The 19,792-nt window shown below is 41.9% G+C and overlaps 1 protein-coding gene across 4 annotated transcripts in view; it reads right to left on the minus strand.

Annotated features, from left to right (window-relative positions):
• The window catches only part of GTDC1 (glycosyltransferase like domain containing 1), a 710,677-nt gene that overhangs the window by 659,159 nt on the left and 31,726 nt on the right, over positions 1 to 19,792 (minus strand). The window lies entirely within an intron of this gene.

A 19,792-nucleotide genomic window follows, 5' to 3' on the forward strand; every position in this document is an offset into this window, starting at 1 on the left:
ATTTAACCATATCCTTTAGATATGTGCATTGAGTGAAAAAGAATTTTCTCTGATTTTTTTTTTATAAGAGTACATAACCAATTTGCATGTACCCATTCTATTCCACTCATGATTTTATAGACCTCTATCATATCCCCTCTCAGCCATCTTTTCTCCAAGCTCAACAGCCCTAAACCTTCTAGCCCTTCCTCATAGGGGAGCCGCTCCATCCCCTTCATCATTTTGGTCACCCTTCTCTGTATCTTTTCCAATGCAAATACATCTTTTTTTGAGATGTAGCAACCAGAAGTATACACTGTATGCCAGGAAAATTGACACAAGGTGGGTGGGCACCTTATTGACTAACCAGTTTATTGAGGCATGAGATTTCAAGAACAGATTTCACTTCGTCGATGCATGAAGTGAAGTACAGAGGTGGGTAAAATATATGGGGGTGGAAGCAAATATAGAACAAAGAGAACATATTGAATAAGCAGACACAGGGGTAGATTTTATAAATCTGCACCAGGCGCGAACAAAAGTACGCTGGATTTTATAAGATACGCGCACATTTGTGCAACCTGCGCGCGCCGAGCCCAGCGCGCGCTGCCTGTTCCCTCCGAGGCCGCTCCGAAATCGAAGCGGCCTCGGAGGGAACTTTCCTTCCGCCTCCCCTCACCTTCCCCTCCCTAACACACCCCCCCCCCCCCGGCCCTATCTAAACCCCCCCCTACCTTTGTTGGCAGATTTACGCCTGCGGAAAGCAGATGTAAATCTGTGCACGCCAGCGGGCTGCTGGCGCGCCATCACCCGACCCGGGGGCTGGTCCAGAGGCCTCGACCACGCCCCCGGGCCGGCGCCCCACCCCCGGGCCCACCCACGAAACACCGCGTCACTCGCAGCCCGCCCCCGAAATGTCGCGTCACTCGCGGCACGCCCCCCGACACGCCTGACACGCCCCTCCATGCAAACCCCGGGGCTTGCACGCGCCGCCGAGCCTATGCAAAATAGGCTCGGCACGCGCAGGGGGGGGTTTGGGGTAGGTTTTCCGGGGGTACACGCGTATCGTACACGCGTACCCCTTTGAAAATCTACCACACAGTGTGGAAACAAAGTGATAATAGCATTATAGTCCAGGTTATTGACAACTGAGGTAAGTGTGAAAAGACCGAATGAGAACAGTTAAGTTCATAGAGACAGTTGTCTGTAGCCTGGACTATAATGCTATCACTTTGTTTTCACACCCTGCCTGCTTATTCAATGTCTTTTCCTTGTTCAGTATTCCCCCCCCCCACCCTTTATTCCCATATATTTTGCCCAACCCTGTACTTCACTTCATGCATCTGATGAAATAGACTCTGTCCTCGAAAGCTTATGTCTTAATAAATTGGTTAGTTTATAAAGTACCACCCGCCTCGTGTCATTTTTGCTACACCAGACTAACACGGCTATCTCTCTAAATATCTGTACTCCAGGAGCAGCTTCACCAGAAAATGATACAGAAGCATTATAGCATTCTCTAATTTATTCTCCGTCCCTTTCATAATAATTCCTGTCATTCTGTTTTCTTTTTTTGATTGCCTCTGCACACTAAACCAAGGATTTCAAAGTATTGCCCACTATGATGCCCAGATCCTTTCCCTGGGTGGTAAGTTCTAATATGGAACCTAACATTGTGTGACTATAGTGTGGGTAACTTTTCCCCATGTACATCGCTTTGCAATTCTCCATATTAAATTTCATCTGCCATTTGTATGCTCAGTCTCACAATGTCTTCCTGCAGTTTTTCACAATCTAGAAATAATTTTGTATCATCTGCAAATTTGATCACGTAACTAGTTGTTCCCCTTTTCAGATCATTTATAAATATATTAAAAAGCAGCAATCCCAGTACAAATAACTGAGGCATTCCACTGTTTATTTTTTATGCACTGAGAACACTGACCATTTAATCTCTCTTTTAACCAGTTTGTAATCCATAGGACATTACCTCCTATCCCGTGAATTTTTAATTTTCTCAGGAGTCTCTCATGGGGCACTTTGTCAACACCTTCTAAAAATCCAAATAAACTATAGCAATGGCTCATTATCATATGTTTATTAACCCCTTCAAAAAATGTAGCATTTTGATGGGGCAAGTTTTTCCTTGTGTAAATCCATGCTGGCTGTGTCCCATTAAACCATGTCGTTCCATATGTTCCGTGATTTTGTCTTTAAGATAGTTTCTATGATTTTTACAAGCACTGAAGTCAGACTCACCAGTCTATAGTTTCCCAGATCACTCCTAGAGCCCTTTTTAAAGATCCAGATTACATTGGCCATGCTCCAATCTTTGGGTATGATAGACAATTTTAATGATAGGTTACAAATGACTATTAATAGAGCTACAATTTCATTTTTGAGTTCTTTCAGAATTCTGGGTTAAATACCATCTGATCTGGACAATTTTCTACTCTTTTCATTGTCAATCTACCTTATTACATCTTCCAGCTTCACCGTGAATTCTTTCAGCTCTTATGAATTATCACCATTAAATATAGTTTCTGGCACAGGTATCTTCCCAACTTCCTCTTCAGTAAACACCAAAGCAAAAAATTAATTTAGTCTTGCCACAAGGCCTTATCTTCTCTAAGTCCCGTTTAACCCCTCGATCATCTAATGGTCCTACTGACTCCCTGAGAGGTTTCATTCTTCAGATATAATTTTAAAACGTTTTTATTATGATATTTGCCTCTATGGCCAACTTCTTTTCAAATTCTCTTTGTCTCTGCCTTATCAATGTTTATGCTTTTTTTCTTCAGTTGGATTCTTTTTCCATTTTTTGAAAGAAGTTCTTTTGGCTAAAACAGACTCTTTCATCTAGCATTTTAACCATGACAACAGTCGTCTGGCATGCCTTTCACTATTTTTATTGCATGGAATACATCTGGACTGGGCTTCCAAGATGGTATTTTTAAACAATGCACAAAGGGGGTGCGGAGTAGAAAGCACACACATTTAGATAGATGGCCATTTTTAAACAATGAACATGCCTGATGTAAACTTTTAAACTTTATAAGTGTTCTTTTTAATTTTTTTCTATTTTCCTTATTTTATGAATGTCTTCCTTTTGAAAGTTTAATGGTAGAGTTATATATTTATATAATGTCCTCCCTCCAGTCATTAACTTTAATTTTATGGCACTATGATCACAGTTTCCAATAATGGAAATTTCCCATTTTTACTATGCTGCCAAATTTGTTAGCTTCCCTATTCTCTGTTAGCATTTCATCATCCGTCTATTCATTTTGGCCAAGTGGACAGAAGAATATCCCGACCAATATACTCTTCCCCATCACAAATGTAATTTCCACAAAGATTCTACAATGCATTTAGTCTCCCGTAGGAACTTTATCCTGTTAAGAATATATGACATCCCTAACATAAAGCACTGTCTGCCCCCTTCCCCCTCAAGCTGATTCACCCTATCATTGCAATATAATTTGTACCCTGGTATAGCACTGCCCCAATGGTTATCCTCCTTCCACCAGGTCTCCGAGATACCAATTAAGTTTCTCTCTTCTTTCAGTGCTATATATTCTAATTCTCCCATCTCAATTTCTAGAATTTTGGCATTAGCAGCAGACATTTCAAAGTATGTTTTCTGTTTATATTAACAATCTGCTTATCAGTTGATGAGGTAATTTGGAATCTTTTAACTCAGGTGGTTCTTTACTTAAAAAGCACATAGTCTACTTTTACTTTTATTGGAACCTCTTTATTGGGATGCCCTAACTCCTCTGTTAGTTTATTATCCTTTGAAGATACCTCCCTCCAAACCATGTACTGCTAAGTGACTGTCGGCTTTCCACCTTATTCTAGTTTACAAACTGCTCTATCTCCTTTATGAATGTTAGTCTCAGCAGTCTGATTCCACCCTGGTTAAGATGGAGCCAGTTTTCCCCACAAAGCTATAGCCCTCTTCCTGGCTTATGTGCCGATACCATCAATTGTATCTTGGCATATCAAGCCAAGTGGTATGACTATGCCTTAGAGTGAGGCTCTGTGCCAAGGACACAGACTGCACCCTGACTGGGTCAGAAACTGGCTGAGAGGGAGGCAACAAAGGGTAGTGAAGTTTTCTCTGAGGATGGGGGATGATACAAGCCTCAGGAATCGATCCTTGGACTGGTTCTTTTCAATGATTTCTAAGCAACATTACGGAAGGGTTGTCAAGAAAGGTTTGTCTTTTTTCAGATGATACCAAAATCTGTAACACGGTGGACAGCCAGGAAGGAGTGGAAAATAGGAGGAGGAATCTCGTGAAGCTTGAGGAATGTTCTAAGGTCTGGCAGCTAAGATTTAATGCTAAAAAGTGCAGAGTAATACAATAAGATGCAAAAACCCAAGAGAAAGGTACAGTATTGTAGGTGAAATTCTTCTAAGCACAAAGAAAGAGCAGGATCTTAAGGTTGCCAAACAGATGGATAAAGCGACAGTAAAAGCCAGGAAGATGCTTGGCTGCATAAGGAGAGAATTGGTCAGCAGAAAAAGAGAGGTGATATTGCCCATAAGTCCCTGGTGAGACCTCACTTGGAATACTGTGTACAATTCTGGAGACCATATCTTCAAAATGATATAAAAAGGATGGAATTGGTTCAGAGGGTGACTACAAAAATGATCAGTGGTCTTCACTGTAAAGTATATGGGGATAGATTTAAAGATTTAAACATGTCTACTCTAGAGAAAAGGCGAGATGGGGAAATATGATAGAGCCGTTCAGATATTTCAAAAGTTTCCATGTTAGAAGGTGAGCCTTTTTCAAGGAAAGTGGCTGTAGACTGAGGGGCCATGAGATAAGGCTGAAAGGAAGTAAACTCAGAAGTAATCTTAGGAAATATTTCTTTATAAAGAGGGTGGTGAATGTGTGGAACAGCCTCCCAGCGGAAGCGGTGGAGACAAAAACGGTATCTGAACTCAAGAAAGCAAGGGAAGTGGAAGTGGAAGTGGTGGAGACAAAAATAGTACTTGAATTCAAGAAAGCATGGGATAATTACAGGGGATTTCTAAGGAAGTGAAGAGGATTACAAAGATAAATTAATAGGATGGATGGGCAGAGTGGATGGGCTATACAGTCTTTTTTCTGCCATCTTGTTTCTAGGTTTCTATGATCAGCCCCGAATCTAACAAAAACAAATGACTAACACCATGGGAATCTTCAGTGCCATGAAGGTTAAAGGGACCTGTGCCAATGAAGCTATCTCTCGTCTTGATATTGAGGAGGGGCCGACTCCAGCAAATCTCAGAGGTAACTTGTTCCTTACCTCCAAGAGGAACAGCCCCAAAAGCACCGCATCTGGTGCCAGAGACTTCTATGCCATTCTCAATCCCTGACCTGAGGTGGATCCAGGAACCAGCACCAAGGGGGGCGACATTCTAATGCATATTATCTACATGGGGAGGATTCTAGCCTCGACTTCATGCAATGAGAGCCCAACATCTCTGTCTTGGATGAGAACTGACCTCAATGGTCAGCCCTATGCCAAGGCTTGGGGTCTTAGCTGCTGGCACCCTCCTGGGGCCTCCATATTCCAGGCGAAGTGAAACTGCACCCCAAGGAACATCTGACCACAGCTGTTGCAGTTGGAGGAGTCATGGTTTTTTGAATCTCACCCATGTAAGAATCCCTAACCCTCTTCTCCTCTCCATCCTTCCAATCCACTTAAATTACTCCCGCCTCTTTTTCCACCCCTATTTATCTTCTTACCATTCTTACCTTGAACCTCCTCTTCCTTTCACTCACCCAGCCCGTTCTCTTATAATTTCTCTCACCCCTCCACAATACTAATATTATTTTTTTTTTACTTCCACTTTAACTAATACCGCTCATTATACTTCAGAAAACTGAATTATAAGATACTTTCTTTAATTATGTTTATTATTATATATTACTCTGCTTTAGCCGAGATGTTATTTATGATACTAATGTTTAATATGTTACAAAAAATGTTTTCATGTATGAAGTTGTTCAGATGTAAACCGGAGTGAAGGCTCCCCGCTATACTTCGGTATATAAAAGAATCTAAATAAATCTAAATAAATAAATGGTTTGGGCCCAAGCAGTAATAATAAACATGAGCATACATAATGGACATCCAACACCCACAGATACAGGCCTTGAAGCCATTAAGCGCAGGCTTCTTAGTCTTGCATTTCTCCATGCTCATCTTAATTTTTTTATTTTTTTTTAGAACCAAAATGTTACGTTTGAGGAGTTGTCAAAGCAGTGGCAACAAATAGAAAACAACAAGGTAGCAAAAAAGGCACAAGGCCAAAGGTTGAACAACAATTTAATACAAAGCCTGGAGACACATCTGTGCAGTAGCTCAGAAAAAGAAAGACTGAGACCTACAAGGAAACATGCTTGCACAGGAACTCTCATACATGCTCAGTAAAGATTTTACCGAGCTCTGAGAGGTGGATTCATGTCAGCACCATCCAATGACATTACCCATGTGTAATGACTAATTCAGGCCTGTTTGTCAATGAAGACATTTTTATGGTTAAACGATTTTATTAGGTTTATATCATAGAAAAAAAAAATACAACACTGAGGAGGGGTTGACTCTGATCCCTTCTCAGATTTCAATACATTAATTCAACAACCCAACAAGAAACCGCCCCCTTCCCCCACCCGCCCGCCCCACACAGAGTGTAAAATGTTTCCCCCCTACATTCCTGTGGAGAAATCACTGAAAATACAACAGTTTCCACAACGTCTTGACTGTATATACACTGATGAAACCAGAGAAAATTTGCTAATAGTAAGCAGGAAAAATATTAAAGGCATTAAAATAAACTTTAATAAATAAGAACTGTCATTTCTGGTACACCAAAGGTAACTTCTCTCCCATTTCTTTTAAAACCATAAAGAGAGAAGAGAGATGCTCTGCAGATCTCATCGTTACATGAAATTTTGCTTATTAATTAGCCCACCTGAAGAGTGCATTTTAAATTAAAAAGAAGTTTGAGATACGAGGGTGGAAATGTTTCAGAAATAAATGTGGGTATTGGAGAGGAAACAAGAAGGATATATTTACTTACCCACTCCTCAGCTCAGGGCTGTCACTGCTCCTCCCTGACCCAGTGACCTCTTCTCTTTCCAGGCCCGGTCTGGAGCTGCTGCCACTTTTTCAATCCCTAGGTCTGCGAAGCACATGCCTGTTACAGCACCTACTGCTTTTCCTGATCCCAGTCCCTCATAATATAAGAACATAAGATATGCCATACTAGGTCAGACCAAGAGTCCATCAAGCCCAGTATCCTGTCTCTAACAGAGGCCAATCCAAGTCACAAGTACCTGGCAAGCACCCAGACATTAAATAGATCCAATGCTAATGCCAGCAACAAGCAGTGGCTAATGCCTATTGATTAATAGCAGTTTAAGCTCTTCTCCTCCCAGAACTTATCCAAATCTTTTTTAAACCCAGCTACACTAACTGCCTTAACTACATCCTCTGGCAACAAAATCCAGAGCTTAATTGTATGTTGAGTGAAAAACTTTTTTCTAATTTGTTTGAAATGTGCTACTTGCTAACTTCATGGAGTGCCTCCTAGTCCTTGTATTATGCAAAAGAGTAAGTAACCATTTCACATTTACCTGTTCAAGTCCTTTCATGATTTTTTAGACCTATATCATATCCCCCCTCAGCCGTCTCTTCTCCAAGCTGAACAGTCCTAACCTCTTTAGCTTTTCCTCATAGGGGAGCCATTCCATGCCCTTAATCATTTTGGTTGCCCTTCTCTGTATACTCTCGGTGCAACTCATCTCCTGTTTTTGAGACGTGGTGCCCAGAATTGCACACAATATTCAAAAGTGCGGTCTCACCAAGAAGCAATACAGAGGCATTATGACATCCACCTTCCAGCCCAGGCCATCAGTGCTGGCTCCGATCTAGGTAGCTGCTGCTTTCCCAGCACCTGTCTACTCTACCTGATAACAGGCATCTGGCTCCAAATTTTAGTCATCCGTACACCAGGGGTTTTTTTTTTTTACTAATTCTGTTGAGATATATCTTAAAAACAGGCTTCTTTCTGTACAAAGGTGCATTCAACTTGCTGTAGAAGAAAACAATGGCATTGAATCATCTGTGTTAAATTAAAGGGAAGGGACAAGTCAACATTACAAATATGCTGTATTTGCAAAAGACAGATGCACCCTTTCACAGGAGGAAGCCCATCTCTGAGCTATAAAAACTAAAGATCTGCTTCAATGATAAATTTATAATCAGGGAGGATAACTTTCAAACAACTCCACACAGCCCCAGAGATACGTGTACATGGCCGTGTGGAAATCAACTACAGCAATTTATAACCTGTGTGTATCAGGTATGTGTAGACTATAAAATATGCATATGTCTAGCCCCCAATATACATGTGTATGATTGGTTAGATGCAAATACCTGCAATGCACTGAAAGTTCGTACTTTTCCGATCTGTTTTACATAATAACATAGAAACTTGTAAATGACGGCAGATAAAGACCAAATGTCTGCCCAGCAAACTACTTTTAGTAGCTGCAACTCCATGCAGGTTACCCCCATTGCCTTCTGTTAAAGATGGTAACAAACACACGCGTGTATACTTTACGTGTGGAAAAAATATAACTTCCTTGCGTAAAAACCCAGATTTACACAGAGAAGTGAGTATGTTTTAAAACATGTGCACATAATTGAAATTATGTTTGCCCAGACCTTTTTCCAGGTCATAGAAACCCTCCTAGTTCACCCTGAATGCCCCCCCCCCAGTTCACCCAGACCTCCCATCCAATAGATAAATCTGATATCAAGTGCATGAGAGAATTAGCAGGTGGAAAATTGTGCAAATAATTTGGTAAATGTACTCAGGGGGTCATTCACTAAAGCTTTATCGAGTGCGTTAGGGCCCTAACGCACGCATTAAGGCCTTTTCGCATGCAATATAATGCAAATTAGAAGGAGGGGAGGAGTTGGGGCGGGGAGGGGAGGAGTAGGCGGTGGCTTCACTACCAGCGACAACGTTACCAACGTTATCGTCGGCAGTAGCGCGCCAAATAGCACCACCTTTCACGGTGGCGCTATTTGGTGTGAAGGTCCAGCAGCGAACACACCGCGGTGGTGCGAAGACTGCGGGCTTTCGCAGGCCCGCTCCCCGCCCACCCCCCCGTTTTCACTGGATTCATCATTCTGTGATGAATGATGAATCCAGGCCTTAAGTCTCAAAAATAGCAACTTACACGCATGCCTCTCGGCTTGGACCCAGAACGCCCCCCACACTGCCCCTTTTTGTACACGTGAAACCAAACATATGCGCATATTTTTTATATTTATAAGATAGCATGTATACGAGTGCAAGCTACTTACACTCGCTAATGTTGATTTTTCGCCCATAACTCTTTTAAAAATTTACCCCGTCTGAGCAAACACCTACAGATCTCATTAACCTACCACCACAAAACAGTTTTGCTGCACAAGTGCACAGGAAGAACAGGGTATTAGTCCTATCTGTAATGTGCACTATTTTTATGACCAGCAAAAAATAACAATTAAAATGCACAGCAGAGGCACCTACTGTCTGGGTTACATTATTCAATCAGCTGCCTCAGTAACCAATGTTTTTATGTTCAAAAACTAGTGACACCTCCTCAGAACACAATTTTTTAATATCTATTTTTGCATTCGCATAATTTCCAGTTTACCCTGTCCAGAAAACTCACCTCTCTTCCTTTAACAATGTCAGCAGTCAACCTGAACTTGTTGATAAAGCTAATTAAGAGTTTGTGTTTCTTGTCACATACCACTCACAGCTCCCACCTTAATATAGACCCATTTTTGTCCTTACTAGGGGAAGGAGAAAACGGAGACTTTGCAGCTGTGATTCCTTTTCTGCAACATGTAGCCCAGCTTATTTTTAGTTTATGGAACTTGAAATGAGAAGTTTCCTTGTATGAACAGTAACTTTTAGAAACCACCGATGAATGTGGTGCTAAGATGATGTTTAACCACTGCCCCATTTATCTCTTTCAAGGGATGTACTGTGCAAAAGAAACAAAATACTATTCTTCCTAGACAGATACGTACCATCCTGCCTTTATCTACTTCTGTTTCCGTTGGGGCCTGGAACAACAGGAAGTATAGATCTTGCTGCCACTAAGACAATGGGATACTGAATTTAAAAAACTCAACTGTGAAAAGAAATGCTTTAGGATTCACAATTTCCTTGCTCGTGTCTGATTTGTTCTTTTAGGCCATTGTAGAAAAAGAGTTAAGAGACCACCACTGTGGCACTGAATTTTTTTAGTTTACCTAAGACAGTCTGGTCACTCATCTGTTTATTTCACTGGAAGACGCATCCAAAAAGTCCTATTAACCAACACAGATCATTTAAAAAAAATCAAACTAGTGCAAGATTCTTCTTCTCGCTCATTCCAATTACAAAAAACGCTGCTGCTGCCGAGCATGGATGGTAAAATATTACTTCTGAAATTAATGGCACTGTTCCCTTTAAGGGCGACAAAACAGGATTAGCAGCCAGATGTCCAAATGATTTCCTTTATTGGGTGGTAACACGAATATATGGCTGCTAATCCTGTTTTGTCGCCCTCACGGCTTTGTTAGACAGCCTTCCTTGCTGTTTCTTCACTGTTCCCTTTAAGGCAGGGGTGGGCAAGTCCGGTCCTCGAGGGCTGCAAACCAGTCGGGTTTTCAGCATACCCCTAATGAATATGCATGAAATAGATTTGCATACAACTGAGGCAGTGTGGATGCAGGTCTCTCTCATGCATATTCATTAGGGATATCCTGAAAACCCGACTGGTTTGCAGCCCTCGAGGACCGGAATTGCCCACTCCTGCTCTACGGCATGCGTGCGCAAAAAGACTGGACCCCGTGCAAGCAGCAATGTTAGGGTGCACACAAGCTCCTCTCCTGCTGTCACATCTGCACAGCCGGGAATCTCCTTCCCCCCCCCACCGAAGCCGGCACATGAAGAAAGGAGCAGGCATAGAAGGGCCTACTACATGAGGAGGGAGCCGCATGTAAAGGAGGTTCTGCTACCCAGACTGCTTCCACAGCCACCGCTGACGGAGAGAGAAAGGAGACCTGGAACCGCCCGCTGCCACAAAGGGGCCGACGCAATAGGACCCATGGCAAAACAGCCGCCGGTTCTGAGCGCAGGTTTTCATCATCACACGCAGCTAAAGCTGGCACCTCAGCGGGGTTTTAAAAAAACATAGATTCTGAAAACGATTTGCGCGTACAGGTCCGTAGACACATGAAGCAGCACACATGCATAAGCGCAGTAAGGCCATGTGTAATAAGCGGCCGCATCTGTGCCGAACAGCCGTGCTGATAATCCGCGCATAAAAGCAAGCAAGCGAATGGACGGGTCTCCCTTTTCAGACAATGTATGACTCTGGAATATATTTATAATATTTCGAATAACTGTGTGCTGCAGAAAACATGGCAAATATATTCATGGCTGATAATTCACACAGCATGGCAGCGATAATGGCCGGTCTTAAGAGCAGGACATGCAGTGCCTGCTCTATTGGCTGCATTGGTAAGCGCGAAAAATGGAGCATTGGCTGTATAGGGGAGAGCGGGAAATTGTAGCACATGTTTCATTGGCTCTCGAGTAACGAGATAGGTTCTCAGCTGGGCTGGGCACGAATCTGGACGCTCCACCCACCCCTCTCCCACCAGCTACGACGTCTGTCACCTGTCAAACCTTCTGTTTCTGTCATCCTTAGTATATACCACAGCTTCAGGAACAGTTCTCCATAGTAATAACACCAGAGCTTCACGGACACACAACCATACCACACCTATGCAAGCAATGGAAGAAAATGGCACCTGAGTCGGCACTGTCACTTAACTCGTGCCCTGACCGTGGCGGTAAAAAACCCACACTAGCATTTCTATCTTCTAGCATGCTCCCTGCATTGCCCATAAATAAAAACGCTGGTCTGTAAGCACATTTGTATGCGGTTTATTCCCGCGCAGAAAACCATTATAGGGCTTTGCGCAGGAAAACACGCATACAAATGCGCATATATGCACGTGCAAACCCGCAGCAGCTTCAGCGCACCTTATTACATCAGCCCCCAAAGAGAGGAAGGCCCAGAGTACTGCTGCGCTGCTGCCACTGAAAGGAAGGTCCCCAAGTGCTGCTGCTCTGCCGCCATAGTGAAGAGATGAAGGCCCTGAGTGCTGGTAAGAGAAAGTGGATGATGCTGGAGAAATGGGGTGAGGGGAAGAGCAGATGGTCCCGGAGAAGAATATCTGGTGCTGGTGGGAGAGAAAGAGAGAGTTTATGAGAAGATGGTGCTGGGGAAGGGGAGATGGTGGTGGGTGGAAAGAGAGATGGAGCTGGGGAAGGGGACCTGGTACTGGGTGAGAATTCTTTGAAAAACAAAACTATGGTATCTCTTACAAACAAATCATTTGGACATGTTGATAGGTGTTAAGTTATCAGGTTGATAGAAGACAGATAAATCTGAACAGAGTATATAGTAAATGGGCAAATGGCAAAGGTCACAGAGAAAAATTGTAAGGTAACCATCTTATCTTGCCCTATCCTTTCTTCATGAGCATTTAAGTAATGGAGAATTATTTTCAATAAAATAGTTAAATAAAACTTTTAAAATCCCACATTATTTGCACTATTCTTGCTCAAACACGCAGCAGCTTCAGCGCACATAAATTTTAACTCAGCTTATAAAAAACGGTTGCTCGTAAGAAAACGTTGAACCACATAATCTGTCAAAAATTAGAGGGAACAGTGATTATTGGTCCTATTCACAGCAATTCACAGTAAAAAGACCCCAGGCGTCTGTTTGCGTTACACTGTGAACCGATGTGATATCCTCGATGAATGTCGGTATATAAAAATTTTAAATAAATAAATAATAAATTATTGGTCCTATTCACATGCACTGAAAAATTCAACTGAGTAGAAGTTGGCCAACAGAATAGGCTGGTTTGGGCTTCACAAAATATCTTAAAAGAAATATAGAACTTTAAATCAGGCAGTCACGAGTTTTCAAATAAAATTACAAGGAATGCAAGCAAAAGAGCACGTGTTATATTAAAGCACAGCCCCTCCACTGCATAATAAAGCAGAAGAGAGCAATTATAATGCCTTTGCACAAGGTAGCATTGTGTGAATCATAACAGAGATACTCAGAAAACTTAAGCCATTACTATCGCTGCCAAACTTTCGCTCAGTGTTCTAATCACTGATATTTGCAAGTACTGATTACTGTAATGCTTTACTACTTGGTTTACCCCACACTACGATAAGACCACTGCAAATATTACAAAACTCCGCAGCTAGAATTCTCACAGGAAAAAGTAGAAGAGATCATATCACAGATACACTGGCCGAACTACATTGGCTACCCATAGAACAAAGAATTCAGTTCAAAGCTCTATGCACAATATATAAGCTAATCCACGATGAAAAAGCAGAGTGGCTGAACACAGCACTTCGAGTACACGTTCCACGTAGAAATTTAAGATCGGCAAACAAAGCCCTCTTAACCATTCCATCTGTGAAAACAGCAAGACTAACCCAGGTTAGGGAATGAGCACTGTCCCTGGCAGGTCCCATATTATGGAATACAATGCCCCTTGATCTAAGACTTCAAAGTAATCCTAAACTTTTCAAAACACACCTCAAAACCTGGCTTTTCACACAAGCCTTCAAGAAAGCAAATAAGTAAGGATAAGCGGACTTAGAGCACCCAGAGCACAACGATCAGATCGTGCCTGGAAATTATTTTAGCCCTCAAATAATTGTAGTCAAACCGAGAGGTTGAATAGCAATAAACATACAACCCCCCCATGAGAATTTCATCATTGAAAATTCCATGTCATAAACCATTCTATACTTAATGTTGTATTGTTACCGAAAAATAATGGCACCCTCTAGTTAAAGTATGATCTATATTCTCCTTGATATATGTGCCCTATTGTAAACCGTTATGATGGTAAATAACTTAATGACGGTATATAAAAACTTTTAGATAAATAAATAAATAAACAAACAAACAAACAGAGAGAGGCCACTGGTGGTAGTGATGTGAGGGTCGGAGTTAGCACTTTGGCATCCAAGAGAAAAATGTCCTGCCTACCTCCCCTGCACCACAACAGAATAGTCAGACTGCCAGTCCCCTATGCAACAGCACATTACAAGAGAATAAAAGGAAGGACTACTGTCAGCCAGTTTAGCAGCCTGCGCAAACAAGTTGCTCTTTCTGTTCCATAAAAGTATGGCATTGCTAAAGTATAGCATTATTGTTGGCTCCTCTTTTTTCCCCCTAAAAGAAAAGGAGGAAAAACGTTTCATATTAATGAAGCTCAACTTAGCAAAAACACAGAAAAATAATTTAATTAGTACAACTTTGAAATCTGGAAGCAGTAACACCATTGTCAGGGCTTCAGTTCTTGAAGCTATGACGATGGTATTACCGATTCCAAGTTTGTTTGTTTTTTTTCAATTGACAGGCAAACTTATCCATTACAAACAGAAAGGAAAAGTACAGCTTGTATCAGGAAATGGTCCCTATACTAGTACAGTAAGTTTCTACTGAGACATCCAAGTTTCAGTCCTCTTCAGGCAGTTGATCATCGAAACATAATATACATAGTAACGATGGCAGATAAAGACCAAATGGTCCATCCAGTCTGCCCAACAATTTGCTTATGGAAGTAACTGCCGTTCCATCCAGGTTACCCCCATGCATTCTTTTAAGGGTCATAACTGCCATTCTGTGCAGGTATCTGCCTAGATCCACTATTAAAATAAGACTAATATTTACACCAGACCTTAATGCAGAAACCAAATTTACCCCTGAAGGTGAAATTTAATTTCTCAATTAATGCAATTTCAAACACCGGTTTTCTCTCCAACTGCACTCACAAGATATCAGAATCAACTTTGAGTCATTCACTCAGACATGCTAGCCATGATGCTCAATAGTAGATCTTAAAATCAGGCATCTCCATATCCTCCTACCAGTTAGGTCTACAGAGTGCGCTGAGGTTTATACATGACTCATATTGTGCCATATAAAACTGGGCATATGACCATTAGGGAAAGTGAACACCTTCTGAGATAGTCCACAAGGGGTATGCTGAAACACATACATAAGCTGGGGAAGATGCACATTTTTAGGAGATTAATATGATCTGCCCATAAATTGCACAGGTCTGTCTACTCTTTCAATTTGTTTTGAATTTTGGAAGTATCAAGTTATAATTCACTTTGAAGAGATTACGAAGATCAGAAGAACTCCTTCTCCTAAACAGACAAACACCTCCTCAGATATCTTAAAAGGTTCAAGGCAAGGTGGCATCTGAGATCTCAACCTACTGGAAACATTTCAGACATCAGCATTAATTTGGTAACCAGACCCCTTAAAGTTTCCATACTCTTTCAGTATCTGCATCAGAGTAGGGGCAGGATTGTTCAGCTGGGTTAAAAACAGCAAAGCATCATCTGTATACAGCAATATTTTGTGTGAAGAACCAGAATAGTTAAACCCTGAAATCTGTGCATAATCTTGAACCACCAGTACCAGCAGTTCTATGGCCAGATTGAACAATAAGGAGACAATGGACACCCTTGTCTTGTTCCGCTCAAGATGAGGAGTGCCATAGTCAAGGTACCTTAGACCAACATTCTAGCTTGATGTCATGATTTTGGATGCTAGGCAGCCTCCCTGCCAGCAGGGGCCCTCACTGAACCAAGCTCGGTCCTGTTCTAGCCACTGCCTTGAAGGTTGCATGATGCATCAAGGCCAGCCTTATAAGAATCTACCTCACAGATTCCTCGGAATCTCATCATTGAGTCACCTCAGTTCCTTGCTTTGGCCAACCTTGCCTTGCCTTGTTTCTGCGTGGCCTTCATGTCCTTTTTGCCTTGCCTTGCTTCCACATGGCCTTAGATGCCTTCTTCCCTTGCCTTGTTGCCAGTGTGACCTGTTTAGACTTGTCTTATCCCTATTAGTTTGTTCATTTCCTTAGTTTTGTTTGGGCCTCCCAGTGGCCCTTCTTTTCTTGCCATTGCTTCCTGTTTGCCTGCATTTGTGTATACCTTTCCCTGTTTCTGTGTTTCTGTGCTGTTCTTGTCTTGTCTGAGCCTTCCTGTGGCCCTTCTGCTTCCTTTGGGTCTAGGTTTCCTGGTGACCTAGCCTTGTCTGTGTTCCCAGCGTGGCCTGTTTTGGCCTTCCTGTCCTGTTGTATTTGTACTGGTGTCCTTGCCTGTTATTTGTTTGTCCTGCCTTTGGGCCTCCCAGTGGCTCTCCTTGTCTTGTCTAGGTCTCCTAGTAGCCTACCATTTCTGTGCCTTGTCTAGGCCTCCCAGTGACTATCTAGCCTGTCTGTACTCTGCCTTGCATCCCTGTTCCAGTTTAGCCCTTGTTTTTCCTTGTTCCTGCATGCTCCTGCCCTGCCCAACCTTTCTTCTGTGCAGCCTTATTTCCTGCTTTTCCTTGCCTTACAGTCAGCCTCCCTCGGCCTAATCTTCTATTGCTGAACTGGATTGGCTTCCATCCTTGCTTTGCTGTTCTCCACCTGGAAACCGACATTGGTTGAACACTTCCTTCCCTGACCATTCTATGAATTCCCTTGGAAATCCAAGTTTGGCCAGTACCACAAATAAAAATGGCCATTGTAGTCAGTCAAAAGCCTTTTGACATCTAGCAAAATCACCACCCGTGATGTTTAGTGACCTTTAGCAATATTCATAATATTAAATAACCTGCATTTATTGTTAACTGAAAGTCTATCTTAGATAAATCTGGTTTGATCCATATGTATAATAAGAAGAGGCATGAGTTTCTCCATCCTTTATTTCAAAGTCTTTGCCAATATTTTAATATTTGTGATTATCAAAGGCATTGGGTGGTATGTGTTATCATCCATTTCATCTTTTGGGGGGGGGGGGGGTTTTGTGGGTTTGTTTGTTTTTTGTGAATGAAAAATTATAGTGGCATCTGTCAGTCCACAGGCTGTAAGTGGTTAAACATCTTCCCAATGCAAAGGGCAGAAATTTTAAAAGCGCCTTTTTATAAATTCAAATAAAACCTGCTTCCACATTTTTTGTATAAGGTTATAACTATTTTTTATGTTATAATATGCTCAATATATTTTATGTACTTTTTTTTTTTTAATAAAAACACACACAAATCCTACTTTAATCATTGCATTATCTACTGATTGTTCATATTTTGGTGGCAGAAGTAATACATGGAATAAAAGGGTTCCTACAGACATTCATGCCATTGTGCCAAGGGACTCACGCTATTCCATATAAAACATAAACAGACGACCTAACAGTTACATAGCAATTTTAAAATAATTGTAAGGTCCTCTACTGTCAAACGACTGAGCTGCTTCTTATCCTCTCTTCTTAAAGAGAATGGAAAATGTATGCCAACCATCTGCAAACGAGATGTTAATTTAGAAAAAAAAAAGGATACTGAAGCCCAGTTGACTATAGGATTGGTATACATTCCCTTAAATACCTTTTACATTGTGCAAGTATACGGCATAGAGAACTGCACTAATTACATGCTAGACCTTTTAACCTAATTATATTAAGTAATATTCTTACCTGATTAGGGGTACATCCATAAGAGTTTGATTAAAATTTAATTTTATACTTGGAACTAAAATTATAGTTCTGTTTTTGTGGTGGTATATTGAATCAGATTATATAATGCACAGCAAAAATGATTCACTCCATACTTAACAGGGACATACCAAGAGTCTCCAGTGCCTAGGGGCCAATGCATTTGTGCTGCCTCCCTCAGGCCTCTCTCTCCCAAATTCTTCTTGTAGTAATGCTTAAGGTTACAAAAAGCCACAGTAATAAACAGAAACAACCCCACATATCCACAGTATGAAAAGGCAACACTGCAATTATTATATCAGATCTCAGAATACTAATACACCTCCTATTAGGAAAGAACAATCCAGGCTGCTCTACATCCTTATACAGAAACTACATCCTACCAGAATAACTAATCTCGGTCACACAGGCAGACCCTCCCAAAAACAGAATAAATAGATCATACACATAAATATGCAGACAAAAATCAAACTGGAAACTACACTGATGCAAAGCAAAAATGGAAAAACAGAAACATCACCATTCCTCATAAAATAATAAAATCAATAATTATAAAACATCATTCATAATAGTAAAAAAACATACTAATAAAAAGAATATTTCAAAACAGTTGAATATTCAATAATTTAAGAAACTCATAAGTATTTTTTTTAACATCCCAAACACTAATAAACATCAAACACATCAAACAGTTAAAACTAAGGGTAAGAAAAAATTCCCCACTCTCCATACTTGGGAACTTTTGATTCCTGTCATTCTGAAATTATCATGGATTAGTCAGGAGTGGGAGTACACGCAGTCTTTCTTCTCTCTCTCATATACACATACTAGCTCACACTCATGCTCACTGATGCATACTCCAACACATGCTTACTCACTCATACACATACACGGTTCACGGACATAAGTAAAACATAAAATGTTTCTGCTTATATTAGTGGCTAGTGGGGGATCCAGGCAGGGTCCCAGGAGAACAGGGTCTGGGTGAGCTGCCAGTTAATATTCTGGGAGGAGGAATTCCTTAGTATGGGAAGGGGTTGGCTGCAAAGGCCTTAAATTGTTTTTTTTCTTCTTTTACCATGGCCTCTCCTCTTACCCTCTCCTCCACCCCAGCCTCTCCCCTCACTCCTTCTCCTAACCCAGCTTCTCCCCTCATTCTATCCCCTACCCCAGCATTTCCTCTTGCTGTCTCTCCCCCACCCCAGCATTTCCCTGCACTCTCTCCCCCACTCCAACACGTGCCCCAACTCCTTCCCAACATCTCCTCTCACTCCTCCCCACATTCTCCCCCCACCTCATTCCCCCTCAACCCCAGAGGCATCTCACCTCATTCTGCCCCCCCCCCTCAGCCTAGCATCTCACCTCATACTCCCCCCAGCATTTCACCTCATTCTCAACACCGACCCAGTCCAGCATCTCATCTCATTCTTCCCCCACCACAGCCTAATATCTCACCTAATTCTTCACCCTCCCCCTGTCCCAGCCTAGCCTCTCACATCATTCTCTCCATCTCTCCTTCCCAACACCCTGCCCAGCATATTTCACAGCTCCATCCCAGGTCCTCCTTCCTCACCTGTCTTAATTTGGTTGCTCCAGGAGGACACCAGGACCACAGGGAAAGGACTGGGGGTCAAAAGATGTGCTCATAAAAGCATCATGGTAGAGCCAAAGCAGCACAAAAAATTAGAAAGCAACCACTGGGCCTATCTGTGACTAACAGTGCTCAGGCCCTTAAGTGAACCCCAGCCCTTGCACGAGTTTCCTCGGTAACAGGGAATTGAATGTCAGGAAGGGACTGGGTTGCTTCGGAGCCTGGGTGCTGCTGGCTCACAGATAGGCCTCAAAATGGCTTTCTAATCTTTTGTGCTGCTTTTTTTTTTTTTTTTTTTGAAATTTAAGTTTTATTTATTCATGCAAAGAGTAGCAAAACTTTCTACAACTTTCCAACAGGGCATACAATGTACAAGAAAGTTTTCATACAGTGTACATAAAAGTCTGACAAGCAATTAAACATTGGAAAGCTCGACAAACCCTTGTCAAATACTTCCCCCCCCATCCCCGTACCTAACCCACCCTCCCCCCCCCACCCCAACATGGCCCCGTCTCATAACAGTAAGGTCTCAGTATACACTTGATAACCATATCAGTAACAATAGAA

Source organism: Rhinatrema bivittatum, chromosome 6 (assembly GCF_901001135.1).
Source record: "Rhinatrema bivittatum chromosome 6, aRhiBiv1.1, whole genome shotgun sequence".
NCBI classification, from domain to species: domain Eukaryota; kingdom Metazoa; phylum Chordata; class Amphibia; order Gymnophiona; family Rhinatrematidae; genus Rhinatrema; species Rhinatrema bivittatum.